Source organism: Macrotis lagotis, chromosome 6 (genome assembly GCF_037893015.1).
Source record: "Macrotis lagotis isolate mMagLag1 chromosome 6, bilby.v1.9.chrom.fasta, whole genome shotgun sequence".
Lineage (NCBI taxonomy): Eukaryota > Metazoa > Chordata > Mammalia > Peramelemorphia > Peramelidae > Macrotis > Macrotis lagotis.
The window spans coordinates 154663661-154680068 of record NC_133663.1 but is presented as its reverse complement, the minus strand read 5'-3'; the positions used below and the strand labels follow the sequence as shown (position 1 = coordinate 154680068).

The window sequence follows — 16408 nt, the reverse complement described above, 5'->3', positions numbered from 1 at the left end:
GGTTTTTTTGGTTTTACTTTGTTTTGTTTTTCTTCCTTTGGATAAGGAATGCATTGTCCATAACAGATCTCCTAGTGTTGTCCTAGCTCTTTGGACTGCTGAGAGGAGCTGCATCCATCAAGATGGTCAACTCACAATGTTGTGCTTTTTTTTTTTTAAGAAACCAGTGTTTAATTTCCATCTGCATTTTTCCAACACTATTAGAGCATCTGGGTAAAACTTAGGACCACTCTGTGGGAGTTCCTACCCATTCAGTGGCCTGAGCAGTAGGAGCTGCAGACCAGTCCTCAGTAGCCGGCTGAGCACTCCAATCTTCAGTAGGGAACTGCTGAATGGGAACAGAAGGCACCTGGATGCCCTCAGACCAATCAGCCACTTCTGGCTGAGCAGCAGTGAATTCTGGGGCAGGTTCAGTCCATTCACCCTGAAATTCCTCCTTTGTCACTGCCTTCTCAGCTGCGGCCTGCTCTTCCTTTTCAATCTCCTCTGGATCTCTGTGGAAGTAAAGATCAGGCATGACCTCCCATGGGTGCTCACAGGAGATGGTACCATGAATCTGCAGGACTTCTCGGGCCAGCATCCACCACATCAGACCCACTGAGTGAGCTCCCTTGTTGTTACATGGAATGGCAATGTCCACATAGCGAAGTGGGGAGTCTGTGTTGCACACTACAATGGTTGGAAGGTTAACATATGATGCTTCAGCTAAAGGCTGATGATCTGCACGAGGATCAGTGACCACCAAGAGGTGAGGCTCCCTGAAAGCTGCCTGGATTTGGTTAGTGAAGGTGCCCAGGGTAAAGCATTCAGCAATAGGTGTGGTGCCAGTGGCAGCAGCAAATTTCAGAACAGCTCTCTGGCCAGTGTTCCTAGATGAGATGACACTAACATCAGCTGGATTTTCAATGGCAACAATGGCACGAGCTGCCAGAAGAAGCTTTTCCCAAGTTCTCTTCAAATTAATGATATAGATGCCGTCACTCTTCCTTTTGTAGATATACTGTTCCATCTGGAAGTCCAAATTGGTGTCATCCAAATGGGTGCCTTGCAGCGAGGAATTTGAGGACATCCTCCTCCTTCATCTGCAAGACATCCAGGGTTCCGGACATTGTGAAAGTTTCCCTTGCAAGTTACGACGGAAACCATGAACAACGCTGTATGGACCCCTCTTCTGGGCAGTGCGGAAAGGGCCACAATATTGTTGTTAATGTGTACAATCAATGTTCTCTTGATTCTGCTCCCTTAGCTCAGCATCAGTTTCTGTAATTCATTCCTTGAGGTATTGCCATATTGAAAGCATTGAGGAATTGTAATAGAAACTAACAGGAGGGAAGATGTAAAAAGATGAAAAAACTGGTAATATTATTAACCCTTAAAGTTTATTGATAGGACATCAATAAACTCTAAACCATATACCTGTTTCTTTGTACTCCAAAGTTGGTTTTACACTTTAAAGACAGAAACTTTTTTTTATTAGTTGTTTGATTATTTAGATTTGATTATATTTTAATTGTTGACATGCTACTATTCAGTCGTTTTAATTGTGTCCAATTCTTCCTGACCCCATTTAGGGTTTTCATGGCAAAGATATTGGAGTGTTTCATCATTTCCTTCTCCATCTTATTTTATAGATGAGTAACTGAGGCAAACAAAGCTAGATGACTTGTCTGTGGTCACACAGTTAGGAAGTGTTTGATGTCACATTTGAATTCAGATTCTCATACTCCAGGGCAAGCACACTATTCACTGTGCCTCCTATCTGCCTAGTGTTAGCTAAACTTTTGTACATTTGTAGCAGATTTTGGTTTACCAGAGCTAAAAATTTTAGGATCATACATAGAATGATTTTACTATTTTCAAGAAATAATCACAATTCAAATTACAAAGTATGTGCTATATTTAACAATCCCTTGGGAGAAAGAAAATAATTGAATGTAGTTTTACAAATAGTTTGGACATGTCTACCTTATGTATCAAAACACATGCTTTTCACATGAGAAATCAAAAGGTGGACACCCATTCTTCATCTCATTGGCTCTGATGAGTTTAACTATTATCTCTATGCAGATGATCCCAGTTTTAAGTATCCATCCTCAGTCTATCCTCTGAGATAAAGTCGTGCATCATGACTTATCTATTGGGTATATCAAACTATATGCCTTTGAAACATCCCAAACTCAATAAGTCCAAAACTTAACTCATTAGTTCTTCCCCTAAATCTGCCTGTCATCCCAACCTCATTATTTCTATTGCAAGTAACAATATCATTCCAGTCTTTCATGTTAATATGAAACTTCTCACATTTCCTCATTCCATATAATAATATCTATCATTTATATAGCTCTCACTATAAACCAGGCTCTGTGATAAGCACTTATTAATATTATATGATCCTCATAACCACCCTGGGAAATAGGTATTATTATTATTATTACTATTATTATTATTATTATCATTTTATAGATGGAAAAAAGTAAGATCAACAGAGGTAAATGACTGGCACAGGGCCACACATCTAGTTAAATGAAGCAAGACTTGATTTGAGTTTAGGACTTCTCATCTTTAGGTTCATAATTCTAACCACTTGGCCATCTAGCTATGTTCAATCAATTGCCAATCTTGCCATTTTTTAGCTTCACATTTCTTGCAGCCTACCTCTATTCTCCACTCACACAATTAATATACTAGTTCAGGCCATCATTACATCTTATTATATTATGGCACTAGACTCCTAAATTGTCTCCTTTCTCCAAATCTTTTAGAGAAAAGGAAAGAAATAAGCCTTTAGAGTGTATCTACTATATGCTAGGTACTGTACTTTACAAATATTATCTCATTTGATCCTCACAACAGGAGGTGATAGTGTTATCCTTGTTTTATGGTTGAGGAAACTAAGGCAGTTAGTGGTTAAGTGACTTCCCTAAGATTACACAGCTAATAAGTGTCTGAGGAAGGATTTGAATTCAGATTTTCCTGATTCCAGGTCCAGAACTCTCTCCACTGCATCTCATAGCTGCTCCAATCAAGTTTATGTAATATCTATTTCTCACACAAGTTATTCTTTTCTTTTATCTCATTGACTTTTTTGACTATCCCACTTACCTGAATGTACTCCCTCCTTCTCTCTACTTCATAGAATCCCTCGCTTCATTTAAGACACAGCTCAAACACCATCTTCATCTCCATAAAAGCTTTTCTGATTCCCTTAATTGCTAGTGCCTTGCTACTGAAATCACATTGAATTTAACTATTTCATATCAATTTTTATTTATTAATTTTATAATTGTACTATATGAATATAAATGTATACATATATGTGAATGTTATTTATAATTACAAATATAGCCATGTACATGAAGATATATGTGTAAATATCCCCATATGTAAATGTACACAATTAATTTGTATGAAAACATATGTGTAAATGATTTGCATTGTTTTGTTGATTTCACCTAAAAACAAATACAAATTTTATCTCCTTTTCTCTCTTCAATAACAAACATGAATTTCTCCATTGTATCAATAGTCACTGGATGGCACCGACATCCTGGGAGAGGGAAGATTCACATGCTTTTTGGAGGTTTTTAGTATAACCAATTAGACACAAAGATCCTGAGTTGAGAGGGGACATTTGTCCTAATAGGAATGTCTGAGATCTAGCTCCATCCTGAGTTGAGGATTGCTCCCTTGAAGGACAAACTAAAAGCAGCCTTTTCAGATCCTACCTTCTCAAATTGTATAAAAATTCCTCTTTAAAACTTCATTATGGGATCTGGTTTTCCAGCTGGGCCCCCAAAGCATAGTCAGCAAGCTTAGAAAAATTCAATAAACATATATGCTTAACCCAATTCTGTTTGTTCTTTCTTGAGACCGAACTCTGGAGACTAATGTTTGTCCCTTATTAGGACAAACTCTGGAGGTTAACACCATGTTTAATTTAATTCTTTATTACAAACAAACTCATGGAAGTGGTCATTAAATATATGTCTATCCCTATACATACACACACATATGTATCTATATTGTCTCATTGTGAGTATATATGAAAGACAGGTATTTATCATTCATATATATATATATGACTATGTTTTTCATATACATATGAATATGTTTAAATTATCTCTGCTCACAAGAAACTTATATTCTCATTGGGGAAGCAAGCACATATAATTAAGTTTTTATCCTTGTATCCTTAGTGTTACCAGATGGTCTGTGAAAATAGTAGATCTTTGGCAAATATCTGTTGATTGATAAAGTTATAATCATATCTTTTTAATTTTGCATCATTTCTGAATATTCCTTTTCACTATTTATCCCTCCACTGTTGGGCCCTGTCCTAACAAAGGAAAACAGTTAAGCAAAACCAATTGACACTGTGATTAAGTCTAATATACCATGCAATATTCCACATCAGTAGGGTATACCTACTAAAATTAGAGAGGCATGTTTCACCATAATGAAAATGGGTCATAATTATTACCCAGACTTATTCTTCCCTTCAGTGTTTTTTGTTTGCATTATTGCTGCCTTTGTCTCTTGGTTCTCTTTAATTTATTGGTTCAAAGGTCACGAACTGTTCAACAACTTTTATTGTATAATTCTAAATTGTTTTCCAGATGTTAGATCAATTCCTACCTTTATCACTGGTACATTAGTATACCTGTTTCCCAACAGTCCTTCTAACTTTGATTATTTCTATTTTTTATCATCGTTGTCAAATTGATAAGTATGGGCTAAAACATCAAAGTTATTTTAGTTTTCATTTCTGTATTGTAAATGATTGATATGGTGTTGACATTTTAAAACTCTTCATTTCAAAATGCATTTTTTAATACTTTGACTATATATCCAAGAGGAAAATCACCTTTGGCTTTTATCTAATCTTTATGAGAATAACCAATACACTAATAGAAAGTGTCCTTGGTGGAAAAAAATGAGAAAAGTACCTCTTGTCTAGAGTCTTGTCTACATGCAATTGAGTTTTTACATCAGGAAATGTTCCTAGAAGGAGCTCAGATGGATGATGGCTTAGGTCTAGACTTGAAGATGAAGAATAAAATAGGCAATCACATAGTTTATTAGGCAATTACATTGTAGTCTCACAAAATTTTCCAGGGCAAAAACATTGATAAAAAGCAACACAACTTTTATTTTGTTTTTTTTTTTTTTTTTTTAGGTTTTTGCAAGGCAAATGGGGTTAAGTGGCTTGCCCAAGGCCACACAGCTAGGTAATTATTAAAGATTGGATTTGAACCCAGGTACTCCTGACTCCAGGGCCGGTCCACTGTGACACCTAGCTGCCCCAAACAACAACTTTTAAATACAAATACTCTCCCCTCCCACAAAGGTATGTTTACAAATCTTCAAATACACCTATCTCAAAAAACAAACAAACAAAAAACAAGGATGTCATTACTCATTGGAACATAAAGAAGACCATTGGTGAATACAAATAGACCAAAAGGCCTTTTTAGTGATGACTATGTGCAAAAATGGACTTAAAGGAGATCATGAAATAAACACATAATTAAAAGAAGGAATTCATGAAATGAGACTGAGGGATAACAAATGAACTATTATTATTATTATTATTGGTGTCCATGTAATAGAAAAAGACTTAAAAGAAGTCTTCTGGCATAGGGAATTTACAGAAACTGTAGCAGTTTATAGATCCAAAGGTTCAGAATTTATACATTTCCTTTTTTAGTATATGTGCTGGCTGAAAGGAACACTATTTCCTTTTTTATTAATGTCAAATGCACATGTAAAATACTTTTGTAGGTAGCATATCTTAATGCAGTATTTAGATATTTTGTGGTTAATGTAATTTAATAATATTTGGCATTGAATCACATTGGAAAATCAGTGTAATAATTATCAATAATCACTAGGGTGTGAATTATCTTAAACTCAATTTTTCTGATCCATCATTTGGTAATCCTGGTTCATATAAAAACTGTGAAAGAGGAGAAAATTGCTCATTGCCTTTTTTGGAATCAATGCCTTGCATATATTAGGCACTAGCTTTTAACTTCACATGTGAACTTCCAACCTATTAGTTTCCTGACTTCCCTGTGAATCTTCCTTCTACTACAATGAAAACCACACACTGCTGTCACTTCCTAAATCCGCTAAAATCCTGCTTTTCACTTATTACTTCCTTTCTCAAATACCTTTTAATGATTGTCTATTGCCTATGGAGAATAAACTCTGAACCTCTTAGTCTGGTACTTAAGGCCTTAAATTCTAGCCCCAAGCTATTTCTTCAAACCTACCTTTCCTTAATGTGAAACTTGACCCTTCTGTGCCTATCAGACTGGTTTACTCATTGTTCCCCCAAACATGTCCTGATTATTCTGAACCCTGTACCAATCTTTTTCTTGGAACAACATCTCTTCCCCTCTTCTCTTCATGAATTTAAATGCTATACTATCTTCAAGGCTTTCAGTCCCAAATGCTTTCCTTTGAACTATTAAAGTGGTATAGACATTTACTTTCATATACATTCTAGGCTACTTGTTCAGCCTTTAGCATATGAATCTTGCATTGCTATTTATTTTTTATTTACACTTTCTGTTTTCTTTCCTGGTTAGATTGTATATAGCTTAGCAGCACATATTTTTGCCTCATGGCTGCAGTTACAGAAGTAAGTACTTTTTGTTTATAGGTAATGGGTGAAAATGAAGATGTATTTCTGTGATGATGGTGATTCACATATAAAAGAGGGCTATAGATGTTTCTCCACAACTTCAGTTTGTCTGAACTGATCAGCATGTCTGGACTTGGAGCATGATCTCACAAGAAAGAAACACAAAGCAAAAAAGACTGTAGCCAAGAAGTAGAAGAAAGTTATTCCGGATGCCTATAAAAGGAACTTTACCCCTATTTCTGCCAGGGTCATACCTAGGAATATTAGTGCAGCAATACTATGCAGACTAGTCCTTCCTTGGAGACATAAAATCTTACCCCCTTCATTAGTAGATTTCCTTCTTATCTCTCAAAGTCATATGATTTAGACCTAGAAGGAAACAAGATCATTGAAACCAATCTGTTCTTATAAATGGGGAAAGTGAGCCTCACAAATTTAGGAAGAGTCAGCAAGATTGTGGTAGAGTAATAAACTTGAAGCCAGGAAGATATGTGTCTTAGATGCCCTGGACAATCTCTGTGGCTCAGTTTCCTTCTTTATAAAATTGGCAATAGTAATATCACCTCACAGGTCTATTATGAGAATCAAATTATATGTATATATATATATATATATATATATATATATATAGCATTTTAAAACTTTATGTAAAGGATATTACCAACATCACCAATTTCTGATTAGAAGCAGAATTTTAAAAAAAGAAGTAGAATTTTAAAAAATTAGTGCTTTAACTACTATACTTCAGGGATCTTATCACTATTACACTAAAAATCCATAATTTTATCATGCATATTTGTAAAGGAGTACTGATATTTAAACAACCCCTAGTCCATAAAGGCCTAAATCTTACCACAAGGTATTAAGCTAATTTATAACTTTACACTTCATGAAGTATAAATACCTTGTTTCTGATGAATTTAAAAGGGAACTAGATTGACTGAACAAAAGGGACTGCTTTTTTGTTTTTGTTCATTTTGCCTTGCTTTGTATCCTGAATGCTTTAGGACAGTGCCAGTGCCTGCACAGAAGAAGTAGAGGTAGAAGTAGAAGTAGGAGAAGAAGTAGGGAAAGAAAAGGAGGAGGAGGAGGAGGAGGAAGAAGAAGAAGAAGAAGAAGAAGAAGAAGAAGAAGAAGAAGAAGAAGAAGAAGATAAGAAGGAAGGAGAAGGAAGAAGGAAGAAGAGGAAGGAAGAAGAAAGAAGATGGAGGAGGAAGAGGAAGGAAGGAAGGAACGAAGGGAGGAAGGAAGAAAGGAAGGAAGGAAGGAAGGAAGGAAGGAAGGAAGGAAGGAAGGAAGGAAGGAAGGAAGGAAATAGAACAACAACAACAATGCTCCAAGTTCTTCCTTTCCCATTGACAGTGTAACATGGAAAGCCAACTTCTTGAGCAGTAGGAGACCCTGTAAAGGAGCAGAAACACATATTCCAAATAAAAAGATACAAAGTGATAATCACTTGAAGGAGGAAGTAAATTCAAAGAATAGATCCCTGGCAGCAGAGAGGAGAAAGTACTATGATCAATACCATCAGCTGCAACATTATACATAAAGTAAGATGGCAAAGACTATACAAAGAGAGCAAAGAGTTTGAGAGTCTATCCTTGCCACCTACGTATCTGACTTGTATCTTACTTCACTGCCATTATATTCTTAAGTTTGTACTGACTCTTCCTATAAATAATGGTTTATAGGAGGTTGAGGGAAATATTTGTGTTGTTTTTTTCCATGCAATTTTAGTAAGGGTCTGCAAAGAACTAAGCGTGTCTACAGGTAGATTGTTATGAGTAGCATATCAATGGTAACTCATGGGTTAAAGTGTGAGGAAAAAGTATATGCTCTTTTATTCCCTATGTAGCAGTCATCCTCCAGACACCTAACCTGGAAGAGAGAGGAAGAGGAGAAGCAGGTGGAGGAAGAGGAGGAGGAGGAGGAGGAGCAACAGCAACAACAATCACAAAGCACCAAGCAGGCTGGGGCCTGGGTGGGGGTGGACATGCTTGGGCAGAATGGGAGTTGTGAGTAACTGTTGTCATTTAATAGCAGCAACTATGTAGTGTTTTAAGGTTATCAAAGCATTTTATGTTTGTGAGTTAAGTTGATCCAGGCAACAACCCTAGGACATAGGTCTTAGTGTTATCCCATTTTTCAGATGAGTAAACCAAGACTGAAAAGGGTTAAATGACTTGACTAGGGTCACAAAATAACTGTCACAGAATTTGAACTCAGGTCTTTCTGACTTTAAGTCCTATGCTTTCTCCACTGCATCACATGCCTGTCCTACAAATATGACTCACCAACATCGTACTCTAAGTTGGCATCCAATCTTCCCACGAACACTATATTTTTGTAGGAGAACATACTTCAGATTTATGGGAGGGTATATTTTATACTATTGATTTTGCTATGGCACTTTAGTCACCCTCCAATCATTCCCCTCTCTCAAATCTTTGCTAAGAGCTGGTTGTGTCTCTTGGCTTATTAATAATGTAAAGTTGACCTGAGAAGGTTTCTGACCAAATAATTAGAAGAGTGACATCACAGACTACTTGTAAAATCTCTTGGGAATAGCTCTCCTCTGTGGGAAATAGCTCAATTATTAGAATTATTATGCTACACTTATTAGACAAACAGTAACACCTGTTAAATTATATGACACAGTATGAAAGGCAGCTGCAGCATATGTGCATTTCCAAATCTGATTTCAACATATAAATTCATTCCCTTATTTAAAATGAGAATCACAGAGATATACTTTTTTCTTGAAAACTACCCTCCTAATTTTATATTGTATCATGATGTAGCTTGCAAAATATCTTTTTTAGTCTCTAGATGGCAGCATGATCTAAGGAATCAGCATTTACATTGCTATATAATCAAAATAAATGGGAAATATATCTCTCCCTTAAGATCTCCTGAGCAATAATATAGAATACCAGTATAATTTTAATTTAATTTAATACAAATAAAAATTTTGTGTCCATCATCATCATAGAGCTTATTTTTTTCATATAGTCCTGGGTTAATGAATGACAGTTCAGAAAACCAGGTTAATAGAGAAATGTCTCAGCAAAACTTGTTTTCTATTTTCATTTATGTTTTTGTACCTGTCTTCACTCATCTATTGAGAACAAGGAAGAGCCTATCTGTCAGATCTATGAAGAGGGGAGTTTATGACCAAATAAGATATAGAGAACATTATAAATTGCAAAATGGATAATTTCGACTACATTAAATTAAAAAGGTTTTGCACAAATAAGGCAAATACAATCAATATTATAAGCAAATCTACAACAGTGAGACAAGACAGTAATTTTTCCTCACATGTGTCCAATCATTTATGAAATTGGACCTCAGTAACCAGAAATGAGAATTATGAGTCTAACTTTTGCCCTTACATCTTTCATCATCATTATTGAATTTCCATATCTAGCCTTAGCCTGAAAGAATGGAACACCATGTTTAGCATTTTTTATGCATCTTGTCATCCATTGGCTTTCCTGTTTCTGATCTCATTTTTCAAGGTTTCTTTAAACTTTATATTTCTAAGACTTCTGATTTTTTATTTGTTTGATTCTCCTAAAGTCTCTCTTTTCTTAAAACAACAAACAAAAAACCCTTTCCTAAACTTGAGGGTACTCAATGCTTTTAGCCATGATAAACATGGTAAGCATGATAAACACTGGTAAGCATGGTAAAAATTTAGTAGCATTGTGATGGTAAACTATTTGGTTTCTTTCCTTTTTTCTCTATGAATGACTAGATTCAGATTATCTCACTTCTCCATAAGCAGGGGGGACAAAAGAACTCTAGTCCATTTTGCTACTTGTTAACATTTCTACTCTAAGTCTAGTGATAGGCAAGCTGAAGCAGTTGGTTTGGATGAAGTGTTTGGATAGCATGTAACTCTCATTTATCTATACTTCATCTCTCTTTCCTCTTAGGATGGCTTCATAGGAAAAGAAGTTTGTTAAATAAAAAACTTAGAGGGAGTGTCATCATCATTGTAGATTCACAAAAAAAATTGTTAAAGAGTAGTAGCTATTGAGAACAAGAAATCGTTTCTCTGTTAGAACTATGGAGAGGAGAGGAGTTTATGACCAAAAGGATAGAGAACATTACAAATAGCAAAAAAGGACAATTTTGACTACATTAAAAAGGTTTTGCATAAATAAACTAATGTAACCAAGATTAAAAGAAAAGCAGAAGACTGGGAAACAATTTTCACAACTAGTCTTTCTAATAAAGGACTCATTCCTAAAATAGAGTTGAGTCAAATTTATAAGACTATAATCATTCTTCAATTGATAAATGGTCAAAAAATATGAACAGGCAGTTTTTAGATAAAGAAATTAAAGCTATCTATAGTCATATGCAAAACTGCTCCAAATCATTATTGAGTAAAGAAATAAAAATTTAAACAGCACCAAGATTCTCACTCACCTATCAGATTAGCTAAACTGACAAAAAAGGTAACCAATCTGTTTTGGAGAGGATATGGAAAAACTGGGACATTAATGGATTGTTGGTAGAGTTATGAACTGATCCAACCATTCTGGAGAGCAATTTGGAACTATGCCCAAAGGACAATAAAACTGTGAATATCCTTTGATCCAACAATGACATTAGTAGATCTATATCCCAAAGAGATTATAAAATAGGGACAAACACCCACATGTACAAAGTATTTTTAGTAGCTCTTTTTGAAGTGACAAAGAACTGGAAATTGAGGGAATATCTATCATTTGGGAAAATGACTGAACAAGTTCCGGATCACTATTGTCTATAGGAAATCATGAGTAGTCAGACTTTAGATAAACTTGGAAACACTTGCTTGAATTGATGCTGAGTGAAGTGAGCAGAATGAGAGTAACATTGTGTGCATTAACAGCAGTGCTGTGAGTTGATCAACTATAGTGGATGCAATTCCTCTCAGCATCAAGTAACTCAGCAACTCTTCTCACTGATCAAGGACGATCTTGAGACCTGTTATGGAAAATATCCTCCACATGGATTTTCCCCTTTAGTTCTGATACCTCTGTCACAACATGACTAATAGTAGAAATATGTTTAGCATGATTATACATTGTCCACTACCCTGAGAGAATGATAGAAAAATGTGGAACTCAAAAGTTTGCAAAAGGATGAATTCTGGCATGCAGTTGAAAAAAATTAATTTGATTAAGAAAGAGAAGTAACTATTTATTTTTCACTCATATGCACATGTATACTTCCTTCTACCTTCCCTTCCCACCTCCCTCCCCTTAGTGGTAAACAGTCAGGTTAACATTGTACATACATATTTAGATTAGTCATTTTTGGTATGAGGAATTAGGATTAAGGGAAAGAGGTACATAAGAGATAATTTTTATAAAGTGTTCATCAGATTCTGAAGCATTGTTTTTTTGTTTTTTTGTGTTTTGTTTTGTTTTTCTTCCTCTAGATGGTGATAACATTGTTCATAGCCAGTCTACTACAGTTCTCCTATCTCTTTGAACTGCTGAGAGGAGCTGCTTCCATCAAGGTTGTTCAACTCACAATGTTGTTGATATGTACATTGTTCTTTTGGTTCTGCTCCTTTCACTCAGTAGCAGATCCTGTAAGTCATCCCATGCTACTCTAGAGTCCAAGCATTTACGGTTTCTTATAGAGCAATAATATTCCCTAGTATCTATAACTTGTTTAGCCATTCCCCAATTGACGGGCAATAGCTCTTTTGGAAATAAAACTACTGAATAGTTGGAGACATGCATATGGTACAGGAGTATCAACTATCAAATGACTTTGTCCAAGGGATTTTTAAATTTTATTTATTTAAGGCAATGGGGTTATTTGCCCAAAGTCACACAGCTAGGTAATTATTAAGTGTCTGAGGTCATATTTGAACTCATGTCCTCCTGACTCCAGGGCTGGTACTCTATCCACTGTGCCACCTAGCTGTCCCTTCTGAGGATTTTTTAAAAGTAAAAAAAAATCATTAGTTACAGTAGAAACTTTTATAAAGAAAAGAAAACAACTATCCCCCCTCCCCCAATAAACTTCAAGAGTAAAGGTTGGTTTTTGTTCTGTTTTCTCTTAGCATTTCTTGCTTTCTTCTCTATTATAAAGACAGGACTTGAACTATTTCCTGCTCCAATTGAAAGGTTGAAAGGAGAAATAGACTAGACAGCCATAACTTGGGTAAGGTGACTGAGACTTTGATACAAAGTTCCAAAATTTAGAGGATCCCAAAAGCTCTTTGCAATGATCTCACTGTGTCCTTTATCCCAGTGGCACCAGATTTCTCTCTTTTTCCACAAAATGCATGTCTTTCAAAGTTTAGTTGAACAAACTTTTTGTCATGTTCACCCTCCTTACATACTGTGGAAACTGTCCTAGATATGAAAAATGTCAGCTTTCATTTCCTACTTTTTTAAAAATTACAGTATCTTAGACTTAACTCCACATGGGTTTCTTGTAGTTATCCTCTGTGAAAGGGACACTGAGTTAATATAAAGAAGCTCCTTGTGTGCCTGGATAACCCACAGAATCACTCAGAAGTTTGTGTGACTTATTGGAGCTGAACAGAGGAAACCTCTAATTAGCATTTGTGATAAATGTTGTATTCATTTAGTACCTTTTGAATCAGAATCACTGATTCTGATCTTATATGAAGTCTGTCTTCCACATGCTGAAACCACTTTACTCCTTAAAAAAACAATTTTTGTCTGTCATTGTAGCTGGGGAAAAAAGTCATTAGAATCTGGTAGCCAACCTTCTGATGATGATCTTTCTGAGCCTAACAAAGCCAGTATAGCTACAATGAAAGTTCCTTAAAGGCAAGGACTGTTTCATTTGTGTCATTGTATCTCCAGTGCCTCATAGTTGATGTCTAACAAATTGCTGTTGAATTAGTGAATTCTTATTTAACTGAGTTAAACTGACTTGGCCAGAGTCATATAACTAGGTTTGCCTTAGAAAGTTGAGTCTTCTTAAGTCGACTCTGTGCCACTTAGAATACAATGTAAGTTCCTATAAGACAAAAGAAATGTTATTTTTTTAATCATTATATCTTCAGTGTCTTAGACCATGCTTGGAACATGTTAGTCATCTAATGAATGTTTAGTTAAAATGAAGTTTAACTCCATACCACAATGAAGCTTGATAATATAATTTCCCTGGGGTATTCATTTTGTTCACAAATATAGAATAAGAATGATCAATATTTCAATTAGAAACTGAATTGCTGTTGTAGAATGCCAGTATTTCTGGCAAATTTTCCAAAGGTATTCATGTTAAATGCTTTTTTTAAAAAAAGGAACAAATATTGTGGGAGAGGGGGTATTATGTTTATTCTTAAACAAGAATATTTGAATAATGTGTAAATAAATTAAAGAAAATTTTAAAAAAGAAAAAAGGAACAAATATGTTGGAATCCCCAGTGTCATGGGGGTTAGTATTTAACTGAAATAAAAGAAAAACAAATTATGAGATCCATAGGTGAAGTTATTTTGTGGAAGGTTCTGTGTCTTGCTCAGAATATTTAGGGTTGCTCTTAGTAAAGATCATGAAGATGGTTATTTGAAGGGGTAATAGATACTGTAGGATATGGAGCCTATAATAGATATGCGGGCACTCCGTTCTGTTGACTTAATTTGACTCCAAATAGGCATTTGGCAGAAGAGAATTACTGATTAAATGAATAAGGTAAGCTGATCCCTTCTTCCTGTACACTTTACTACCAAATCATTAAAGTCTGCTAAGATACTGAGAAAAGGAAGAGGGTGGCAGAGAAAAAGCCTCAGGATTCTGAATAGTTAAATATCTCATCTGAATTGAATTGTAGTATTTTTTTAAGTTTGCCACTTGAAGGGCAAAAACTAGATTACTATTTTCTTTTTTTTTAGTATGTAGCTAAATGATATAGAGGCAGATCAAATGGACTATAGGATAGGAAAGTTTGCCAACATCATCTAGCACACAAATTAGGTATCATTTTCAACTTCTCAATTTCCCTCATCCCAAATCCAATCTTTTGCCACTGTTCAAGTGGATGAATCATAAATGTACAAGTCAAGGCTATTATAAGAAATCAAATTTTAATCTAACACTGGAAAAATATTATTCCCATTTTATAGATGTGAAAACTGAGGTTGAAGAGTGATGTAACCAAGGTTGTATAGCCAGCATCAGAGCCAAAAATGAAACCAAGTTTTCTGTTTCTAAGTCTAATGTATTTGACAGAACATAATGCATCTCTATGCTGTAATATATATATATATATATATGTGTGTGTGTGTGTATGTGTGTGTATGTATATATACATATATACATATGCATATATACATATATATACACATATGCATATATGTATATATATACATATATATATATATATATATCTTTCTAACCTGGTTCTACAAAGGATAAATATAAATATTTCTCTTTTCCCACAGAAGGATAAATAAATATTTTAAAAGTTTATTTCTTGGAAGACAGATCCTACTTATTATAGAGTGCATCATTATTATATTTGCTCACTTCAACATTGACACTACATGTAAATCAGACTACATTCCAAAGAGAAAAATATGAGGAAGCTGTGTTGTAGACACCTTCTACTTTGATAAACTGTCATGGAAAAAAACAAACACTGTAGAAATATGAACAATGTTGCATAATTTTATTTACAGATAACTTATATTGCATAAAAAAAATATCCCCCAAAGAAAGAAATGATTGCAAGTGGCAAAAATGAGTCTTAGTCAACTATTTCTTTTTTCTTCTTTCTCTGGAGTGTACTTTTTTCAAATCTTGCTTGATGGAGAGAATTACATGACAGATGTTTGAAAGAAAAGAAAAATATAATTGAAGGGGATAGCTGCTGGACACAGAATGTATGGCCTACATTTACAGTCATCATTAACTAGAGTTCTTAGACATGGGTCAGATGCATAGACTCCATTTCCTCCAAAGCCTCTGTTATTAGAAATAATCAAACATTTCCCAATGCTGTTCTACTTATGGTATTCATAGAATTTATGGGTGGGTCAGGTGGGTCAATTGAGGGAACTCATGACATGACAGATCCTGAGTGCCTTCTTCTTGGACACCATCTTCCCAATCATCTAGCCACACAAATTAGGTATCATTTTCAACTTCTCAATTTCCCTTACCCCAAATCCAGTCTTTTGCCAAAAACTATCAATTTTACCTTTGTATCATCTGCCTGCCTTACCTCTAGCTTCATGAACCTATTCTAATCTAGAGGTACAAATAGCTATTAATTATAGAGGCAGCTAGGTAGCAAAGTGGTTAGAGTACTGGACCAGAAGTTAGGGAGACAAGTTCAAATTCATTCTCAAAAAATTATTAGGTTTATGACCCTGGTGAAGTCACTTAATCTCAACTTTCCTCATCTTTAAAATAAGGATAATAATAGCTCCTGACTCCTGGGGTTGTTATAAGAATAAAATGAGATTAATTGTAAAGCACTTTGCAAACCTTAGAGCACTAAATAAATGTAAACTATTATAGTCAACTCTTCATAAAGAAAATAATTATGGAGCCTATGTTCTCTCCCTTCTGAATGCTATGTTATCTTCTGTTTTAGGGGAAGAGGAGTGGTTCTCTTTTCTTTCCAAAATTCAAAGACTAATTTCCTCTTTGTCATTCTCACTCCAATCCTTCAGCTCTTTCCCTGTCCACTGAAGCATTACAGACAGGGCCAACTTGAAACACAGAACTCAAAATCAATTGATCATGTTGAAAAAGGTTGTTGTT

The 16408-nt window shown here is 35.0% G+C and overlaps 1 pseudogene; it reads right to left on the bottom strand.

The window, feature by feature from the left end:
* Positions 1-220: 220 nt before the first annotated feature.
* LOC141492267 (small ribosomal subunit protein uS2 pseudogene) lies at positions 221-1109 on the bottom strand (annotated as a pseudogene).
* Positions 1110-16408: the final 15299 nt, after the last annotated feature.